We start from the raw sequence: 9,642 nt of genomic DNA on the forward strand, positions 1-9,642 counted from the left end.
TCACTCCATAGAAGTAAGAGGAGAATAAAGAAAGAGGTTCATTAAAAGTCTTCCATCACTTAAGAGTCCATTGAATATGTTGGCTTAGTTGATGTTATTAGAATGAATGCTTGGTTTTGAATACTCTTCCAGGCTTCTTAGTTTCATTTTACTTATGGCTAAAGGTTACTCTATCATCTTGAAACTGGGTTGCAGAAATTTCTTTTTTTTTAATTAATTTTTTTTTATTTTCAGTGTTCTACAATCACTACCATATAACTTAGATCATTATTTTTCCTTTCCCATCCACTTTCCCCCTCCCTCGCTGAGATGGCATACACTTTTACATAGCTTCTACACATACATTCCTATTAAATACATTTTCAGTATAGTCATGCTGTGTAAAAGGATTAAAATGAATTGGATAAATCATCTAACAAACCAAAATGCAATACACACACAAAAAGATGATCTGTTACATACTGCAATTGAATCCACAAATCTTTCTCTGAATGTGGAAGGCATTTTGCCTTAGAAGACCATTGGGAATATTTTTTCAAGTCCTTGCAATGCTACGAAGTTCCAAGTCTACCAGAAAAGACTCTCCCACACCGTGGTCATTGCTGTGCACAAAGATCTCCTGGTTCTGCTCCTTTCCCTCAGCATCAGATCATATAAGTCTTTCCAGGCCTCTCTGAAATATTCCTATTCTTCATTTCTTACAGCACAATAGTGTTCCATCACATTCATATACCATAATTTATTCAGCCATTCCCCAATTGATAGGCATCCCCTTGATTTCCAGTTTTTGGCCACCACAATGAGTGCTGCTATAAATATTTTCGTACATGTGGAATCATTCCTGATTTTTATGGTCTCTTGGGGATACAGTCCTAGAAGTGATATTGCTGGGTCAAAGGGTATGTATATTTTTGTAGCCCTTTGCGCATAGTTCCAAATTGCTCTCCACTATGGTTGGATCAGCTCACTGCTCTACCAACAATGTATTAGTGTTCCACCTCTCTGACATCCTCTCTAACATTTCTCATCTTGCTGTTCTGTCATGTTTGCAAATCTGATAGGTGTGATATGGTACTTCAGAGCTGTTTTGATTTGTATCTCTTTAATGAAAAGTGATTTAGAGCATTTTTTTTCATATGACTATAGATATCTATAATTTCTTCCTCTAAAAACTGCCTGTTTGTATCTTTTGACCATTTAACAATTGGGGAATGAGTTGTATTTTTGTACATTTGACTCAGTTCTCTATATATTCTAGAAATGAGGCCTTTATCACTGACATTACCTGTAGAAATTCTTTGCTAGATTTCCCTCCAAATTCTGGTTACATTGGGTTTGGTTGTGCAAAAACTTTTCAGTTTAATATAATCAAAATTATCCATCTTGTACTTCATAATGCTCTCTATCACTTCTTTAGTCAAAAATTCTTCCCTTCTCCAAAACCTGATAAATACACTATTCCTTGCTCCATCAATTTGTCCATAGTATCAATCTTTATACCTAGATTGTGTACCCATTAGGATTTTATTCTTGTGTACGGTGTCAGGCATTGGTCTATGCCTAGTTTTCACCACACTTTTATCCAGTTTTCCCAGCAATTTCTGTGGAATAGTGAATTCTTATCCCAGAAGCTGGGGTCCTTGGGCTTACCAAACAGTAGATTGCTATATTCATTGACTGCTGTGTCTTGAGTACCTAACATATTCCACCCTTCCATTTCTTAACTAGTACCAAGTAGTTTTGCTAATTGCTGCTTTATAATACAATTTGAGATCTGGTAGTGCTAGGCCACCTTCCTTAGCATTTGTTTTCATTAGTCCCCTTGATATCCTGGAGATTTTGTTCTTTCAGATGAATTTTGATACTCTTTTTTCTAGCTCTAGAAAATAGTTATCTGATAGTTTAATTGGTATGGCACTAAAAAAGTAAATTAATTTAGGTAGAATTGTCATTTTTATTATATTGGCTTGGCGTACACATGAGCAACTGGTGTTTTTTTCACTTACTTAGATCTGACTTCATTTGTGCAAAAAGTGTCTTGTAGTTGTGTACATATAGTCCCTGTATTTGTTTTGGCAGGTAAACTCCCAAATATTTTGTCATGTCTACTCTAGCTTTAAATGGGATTTCTCTTTCTATCTCTTGTTCTGGGGCTTTGTTACTAACATATAGAAATGCAGAAGATTTGTGTGGGGTTTTTTTGTAGCCTGCAACTTTGCCAAAGTTAATTATTTCAGGAAGTTTTTTACTTGATTCTCCAGAATTCTCTAAGTTCATCCATTATATCATCTGCAAAAAGTGATAACTTAGTTTCTTCTTTGCCTGTTCCAATTCCTTCAATTTCTTTTTCTTCTCTTACTGCTACAGCTAACATTTCTAGTTCCATATTGAATAATAGTGGTGATAATAGACATCCTTGTTTCACCCCTGATCATACTGGAAATGCATCTAGCTTATCTCCATTGCATACAATGCTTGGTGGGGGTTTTAGGTGGAAATTGTTTATTATTTTATGGAAAGTTCCATTTATTTCTATACTCTCCAGTTTTTTAATTGGAGTGGATGTTATATTTTGTGAAAAGCTTTTTCTGCATCTATTGAGATAATCATGTGATTTCTGTTAGTTTTGTTGTTGATTTCATTGATAATGCCGATAGTTTTCCTAATATTGAACCAGCCCTGCATTCCTGGTATGAATCCTACCTGTTCATTATATATTATTCTCATGATAAGTTGCTGTATTCTTTTTGCTAAAATCTTATTTAGAATTTTTGCATCTATATTCATTAGAGAAATTGGTCTATAATTTTTTTTTCTCTGTTTTGTCTCTTCCTGGTTTAGGTATCAAAACTATATTTGTATCATAGAAAGAATTTGGGAGTACTCATTCTTGCTCAATTTTCCGAAATAGTCTATATAGTATTGGAATTAACTATTCTTTAAATGTTTGATAGAATTCACTTGTAAATTCATCTGGCTCTGGAGATTTTTTCCTAGTGAATTCATCGATGGCTTGTTCAATTTCTTTTTCTGAGATGGGGTTGTTTAAGTATTCAACTTCGTCTTCTGTTAAAATACTCCTCCATCTCATTTATACTGTCAAATTTATGGGCATAAAGTTGGACAAAGTAATTTCTAATTATTGCTTTAATTTCCCCCTCTTTGGAGGTGAGTTCACCCTTTTCCTTTTTCATATTGGTAATTTAGTTTTCTTCTTTCTTTCTTTTAATCAAATTGGCCAAAGATTTATCAATTTTATTATTTTTTCATAAAACCAACCATTTTATTTATTAGTTCAATAGCTTTCTTAATTTCAATTTTATTGATCTCTCCTTTGGTCTTCAGTATTTCTAATTTGGCATTTACTTGGGGATTTTCAATTTATTCTTTTTCTACCTTTTTCAACTCCATTCCTAAGTCATTGATCTCCTCTTTCTCTGTATTATTCATGTAGGCATTCAAAGATATAAAACTTCCCCTGAGAACTGCTTGTGCAGCATCCCATAAGATTTGATAAGTTGTCTCATTATTGTCATTCTCTTGAATGAAGCTGTTGATTGTTTCTGTGATTTGTTGTTTTACTCACTCCTTCTTTAGGATTAGATTATTTAGTTTACAATTAATTTTTGGTTTATATTTCTATGGTCTTTTGTTACATATAATTTTTATTGCATTGTGATCTGAGAAGGATGCCTTGACTATCTCTGCCTTTCAGCACTGGATTATGAGGTTTTGGGGCCCTATAACATGGTCAGTTTTTGTATATGTGCCATGTACCGCTACAAAAAAGGCATATTCCTTTCTATACACTTTGAATTTTCCCCAGAGATCTGCCATACCAATCTTATCCAAAGTTTTATTCACCTCCTTAACTTCTTTCTTGTTTATTTTAAGGTTAGATCTATCAAATTCAGAGAGGGAGAGATTCAGGTCCACCACTAGTATAGTTTTGCTGTCTATTTCTTCCTGCAACTCCCCCAACTGCTCCTCCAAGAATTTGGATGCTATACCACTTGGAGTATACGTGTTTAGTAACGATATTGATTCATTGTTTATCGTGCCTTTTAGCAGGATATAGTTTCTTTCCTTATATCTTTTGATTAGATCTATTTCTGCTTTTTCTTTGTCTGAGATTAGGATTACTACCCCTGCTTTTCTTACATCAGCTGAAGCACAGTATATTCTGCTCCAACCTTTGGCCTTTACTCTGTGTGTATCCCCCAGTTTGAAATATGTTTCTTGTAAACAACATATTGTTGGATTGTGGCTTATAATCCATTCTGCTATCTGTCTCCGTTTTATGGGAGAGTTCATTCCATTCACATGCACAGTTATGATTACAATCTGTGACTTTCCCTCCATCCTCTTTCCCACCATTTGTGCTTTTAGGTCTCCTGTCTCCCTTCCCCTCCTCAATAGAATTTTCACTTTTGACCACCTCCTCCTGCAGTCTTCCCTTCCTTCTTTCAGCCCCACTCCCTTCCTCCCCTTTACCCTCTTTTTAGTTTCCCCTTCCCCTTCTTCCCCCTTTCCCTCCTACTGCCTATAGAGCTAATTAGATTTATATACTTAAGTTTATTGTTCCTTCTTTGAACGAAATCAGATGAGATCATCTCTCAAACAATGCTCCTCTCCCTCCCTTCTTTCCCTCTAATATAATATAATTTTGTACTTCTTCTTTTGACATAATTTATCATTTTCTGTTCCCTCCTTTTTACATCTCCTATTACAATCCTTTCACATGCTTAAATCGCACTTTTATCCTCACATCATTAATTTTGTATCCATTCCCTCTATCTAAGTATATCCCTTTTATACTTCATGACAGACATACAATTCTCAAGATTAACACCTATCATCTTCCTTTACAGGGATGTAAACAGTTTGCCCCAACTGGGTAATTAGTTTTTCTTTCCCCTTGTTTACTTTTTTATTCCTCTCTTGAGACGTGTGTTTGAAGATCAAATTTTCTATCGAGTTCTGGCCTTTTTGTCAGGAAGGTCTGGAAATCCCTTGTTTTGTTGAATGTTCATCTCCTTGCCTGAAATATTATGCTGAACTTTGCTGGGTAATTGATCCTTGGTTGTATTCCCAGCTCCATTGCCTTACAGAATATCAGATTCCAATTCCATTGATCTTTTAACATAGAAAAGCAAGATCTTGTGTGATCCTGAGTGTGACTCCTGATATTTGAATTGTTTCTTTCTGGCTGCCTGTAGTATTTTCTCCTTCACTTGATAGTTCTGGAATTTGACAACAATATTTCTTGGTGTTTTTAGTTTGAGATCCCTTTCGGGAGGTGAATGGTGGATTCTTTCGATGACCACTTTACCCTCTGGATCTAGCACTTCTGGGCAGTTTTCCTTGATGATTTCTTGGAAGATATAGTCCAGACTCTTTTTTCATAGTGGCTTTCTGGTAGGTCAATGATTCTTAAATTTTCTCTTCTGGATCTATTTTCGAAGTCACTTGTTTTTCCAATGAGATATTTTACATTTTCTCCTATCTTTTCATTCTTTAGATTTTGTTTGACTGATTCTTGATGTCTCATAGAATCATTAGCTTCTACTTGTACAATTCTAATTTTCATCAAATTGTTTTCTTCAGTTAACTTTTGCATCTCTTTTTCCATCTGTCCAATTATTCCTTTTAAGGAATTATTTTCTCCAGTAGGTTTTTGTACTTCCTTTTCTATTTGTCCAGTTTTCCCAGTTAGGTTTTGTGCTTCCTTTTCCATCTGTTCAATTTTCCTTTTTAGAGAGGTGTTCTCTTCAGAGAATTCTTTTTGCATACTTTTAAAACCATTGGCCATTTTTTCTTCTATTTCCTTCTTCAGCTGATCCAGGAGTGCTCTCTGTGCAAGAAAGCAGGTTATAGTCCCTTTTGAAGTTTCAGATGGGAGTACAGTCTTAATACTGACCTCTTTGGTAATCGTGTTTTGGTCTTTGTCCCCATAGATAGATTCTATGGTCTTTTCCATCCTTTTTTGCACCTGGCTCGTGATGGTGAGAGTTTGTGTGTTGTGACCTCTGGTTCTTCCAGTTAGAAGCTGGAGAATCTGTTGTTGAGCTCCTGGTGTGAGAAATCTAAGGGCAGGTGCTTTTGTTTTTCCTTTTGCTTTGTATTTCCAGGCTTAGCCCTGAGTTCTAGCTTGTTAAGTGTAGGGGAGCCGTGGTCTGGTCATGGGAGATCTCCTCAGCTGAGCTAGAGTAAAGACAGGCTCAGCTCATGCCTGGATCCTACTGTGAGTTTCCACCACCCCTGGAATTCCTCTCCTAGAGCTGAGTCACACCTGGGTCCTAGTGCGAGTTTTCACCCCCTCTGGGGCTCCTCTCCTTCCAGTTAGCCTCTGCCACAGTGAGGAATTCCCCTTAGCTATTTTCCTAGCTTCAGGTGCTGCAAGACTGTTTGCCCTTTCAACTGTTCCCACTGATCCAGGATTTTTCAGGGGAAATATTTTATAGTTCTTTTGAGGTCAGTAAGGGGAAGGGGAGAGAGCATTTACCAATCACTCTGCCATTTTGGGTATCAGAAGATCAAGTAGATGACTTATACACCTCTAATCTGTGGGCTAAAAGTCTCAGGAGCAGGTTCTGCTGATACCTCCAGAAATTTCTTAAAGCACCAACTCGACAAGGACATTTTCTTGCTTAAGTCTCATCTCTAAGCACACTATATACCTTTGGATATCACTCAATATCTCCACATCCTAAGCAACTATTCAAGGCTTTAAATTGCAGAGAAGGAATTGATTTGCAATAGTGGAAGGATTTCATCTCCAGGAGCTCCCTTCATCAGTGAAATCACAGGTTCAACCCAACAACAACATATCCATCATTTTATCTTACTCATATGGCAGAAAGTAATAGAGGAAAGCAATGAAATCAGTAGAGATAAAATGAAAGAAAAAAATGTCCTTAGTGTTTCTAGGTAAAATACAGACTTTATCTTGGCATGTAAAACCCTCTCTGTGTTAATTATATAAGAGACCTTAAAGTCTAACATAGGCTTGCAAATAGCATGAATTGAGTGTGCCACCATACCTGGATCTATATATGCTTCTGTAACGCAATCCTTTAATTTTCTCTAAGAGATAACTGATTCTCAAGGAGGTTAGATAAATTGCCCAAAGTTTAGTAACTCAGTTTCTTAAATGCTTTAAGGAGAGTCATAGATTTTCACAAAAACAGAGAAAAGGGCTAAATTTTTTTACAGTGGTAATAGAGTATTAAGACCTTGTTAGCAGATTATTATGAGACCAGGAAGAAACAAAATTTCTCTTCCATTTCATTTAATTTAAAAAACTTTGCATACTATATCCAAGTGGGAATGGGAGTGGAGGGAATCTGTGGGAACAGAACACCATAGTATTAAAACTAAAACTAATCACAAAGAAAAAGTGCTCATTGAAAAGAGGAAAGAAAAAAATAAAATATATAAAAGAAAAAAATGGAGGAAAACATCTAGCTTAACCAGCATATGTTAAATATAAAATATTATAAATCCAACAAAATTTAAGAGTAACAGAAAAAACCGAAGAAATTCAGCAGTCTTTTGCATATGAAAATTTAAAGATATAAAATTAAAATTAAATTTTGAAAAAAAATTCCTCTGAATCATGTGATTTTCCCTCACCTCCTCTCTCTTACCAAAGAGCATATAATCATGATTATAGATAAAGTAAAGAAAAATCACAATACCAAGATCTACAGTGAAACTATTATGCATACTTGAATTATAGATAATTAACTGATATCAGTGATAATAATGTGCATCCAACGTAATGGCTCTTAAATCAATGAAGCAAAAATTAGCTGAATTATAAAAAATATGCTATGAGTAGTACAACCATTATAGGAGATTTAAATTTTTTTTTTTCAGAGGTGGAAAAAAGAGAACAGAAAAGGCTGCTACCAAATTAAAGTTGAAAGGCTTATGGCATCTTCTGAATGTATATATTAAGATATACCTATTTTCAACAACAAATGATGCTCAAAAGCTTGTATATAATTCATCAAAATGTAATATTAAGCATAATGAGAGTATTACTCATGAAAATGTAAAATATCCAGGTTAACAAAAATGAAGTTTATACCATAAACAATTCAGTCTCAGAAAATCAAACTGAACCAGATGTAAAGAAAATAAAAACCCCAAATTAAAAACTATGGTCCAGATATATTTGCAGGTGAATTGTGTTAAATTTTTCAACAACTTATTTATTTGAAAAAAAAAAAAGGATAAAAGAAAATATTTTACCTGTCTCCTTGTATGATGCAAGCAAATATATTCCCAATATCTAAACCAATGAAGGATAAAACAATACAAAAAGACTCTAAAGCAATATTATTCATGATCATCAAATCAAAAATTTATAATAAAATCCTGGGAAAAAACAATTTATTAAAAATTCATTACTCTGCTGAAGTTAATTATATGTCAGGTTTAAGTTACAATTCAATGTTAGGAAAACTGTTGATGTAATCATTTAACAAATGAAAACATTCTAAAATACATAATCAGAAAAAACTCTGACAAAATGCAAAATGTCATTAAAAAAAGTTGATTCATAAGTATGCAGCTTTAACCTAAAGCTAGTGTATTGCAAAGGTAAATTATTAGAGTAATTTCCAATACATTTAGCAGTAAAGCAAGGATACTCTCTTTCTACAATTGATTTGTTATGTTTCTTGAAATGTTAAAATGACAATTAGGCAAGAGGAACTTTAGGAAAGAGCAGGGGGGAAAATCCTTATTTGCTGGTAGCATGATGGCAATACCAGAAGTGGGTATCAAATCTTTGACCCTTTTGGGACTTCTGAGGAAGTGGTCCCGCTGTTATACAGGGGTTATCTAGATAGTTTCACCTCTCTCTGTATTCAGAAAGCCATTATGTTTTTTTTAAAATAAATTAACTTATTTGTTTTCAGTTTTCAATAGTCACTTCCACAAGTCTTAAATTATTCTTCTCCTACTTCCCCAAGGTGGCATGAAATCTTACATGGATTCTACACATACATTCTTATTAAATACATTTCCACATTAGTCGTGTTGCATGGAAGAATTTAAACGAATATGAGAAAACTTAAGAGAAACCAAACCAAAACAAAAGATAACACAAGAGAAAATAGTCTGCTTCATTCTGTGTTCTGATTCCATAGTTCTTTCTCTGGATGTGGATGGCATTTTGCTTCAAGAGTCCTTTGGAAATGTTTTAGGTCCTTGCATTGATGTCAAGGGCTAAGTCTATCAGAACCATTACTTACACACTGTGACTATGACTGTGTACATTGTTCTGGTTCCGCTCATTTCACTCAGCATCAGTTCATATAAGTCCTTCCAGGCCTCTCTGAAGTCTTCCTTTTCATCATTTCTTATAGCACAATGGTACTCCCTTACATTTATGTACAACAGCTTGTTCTGCCATTCCCCAGTTGATGGACATCCACTCAATTTTCAGTTCTTGGCCACCACGAAGAGAGGTGCTACAAATATTTTTGTACATGTGGAACCTTTTCCAATTTTTATGATCTCTTTGGGATATAGTCCTAGAAGCAATATTGCTGGATCAAAGAGTACATACATTTTTGTAGCCCTTTAGGCATAGTTCCAAATTACTCTAGAGAATGGTAGGATCAGCTC

This window comes from Notamacropus eugenii, chromosome 3 (assembly GCF_028372415.1).
Source record: "Notamacropus eugenii isolate mMacEug1 chromosome 3, mMacEug1.pri_v2, whole genome shotgun sequence".
Classification (NCBI taxonomy): Eukaryota; Metazoa; Chordata; class Mammalia; order Diprotodontia; family Macropodidae; genus Notamacropus; species Notamacropus eugenii.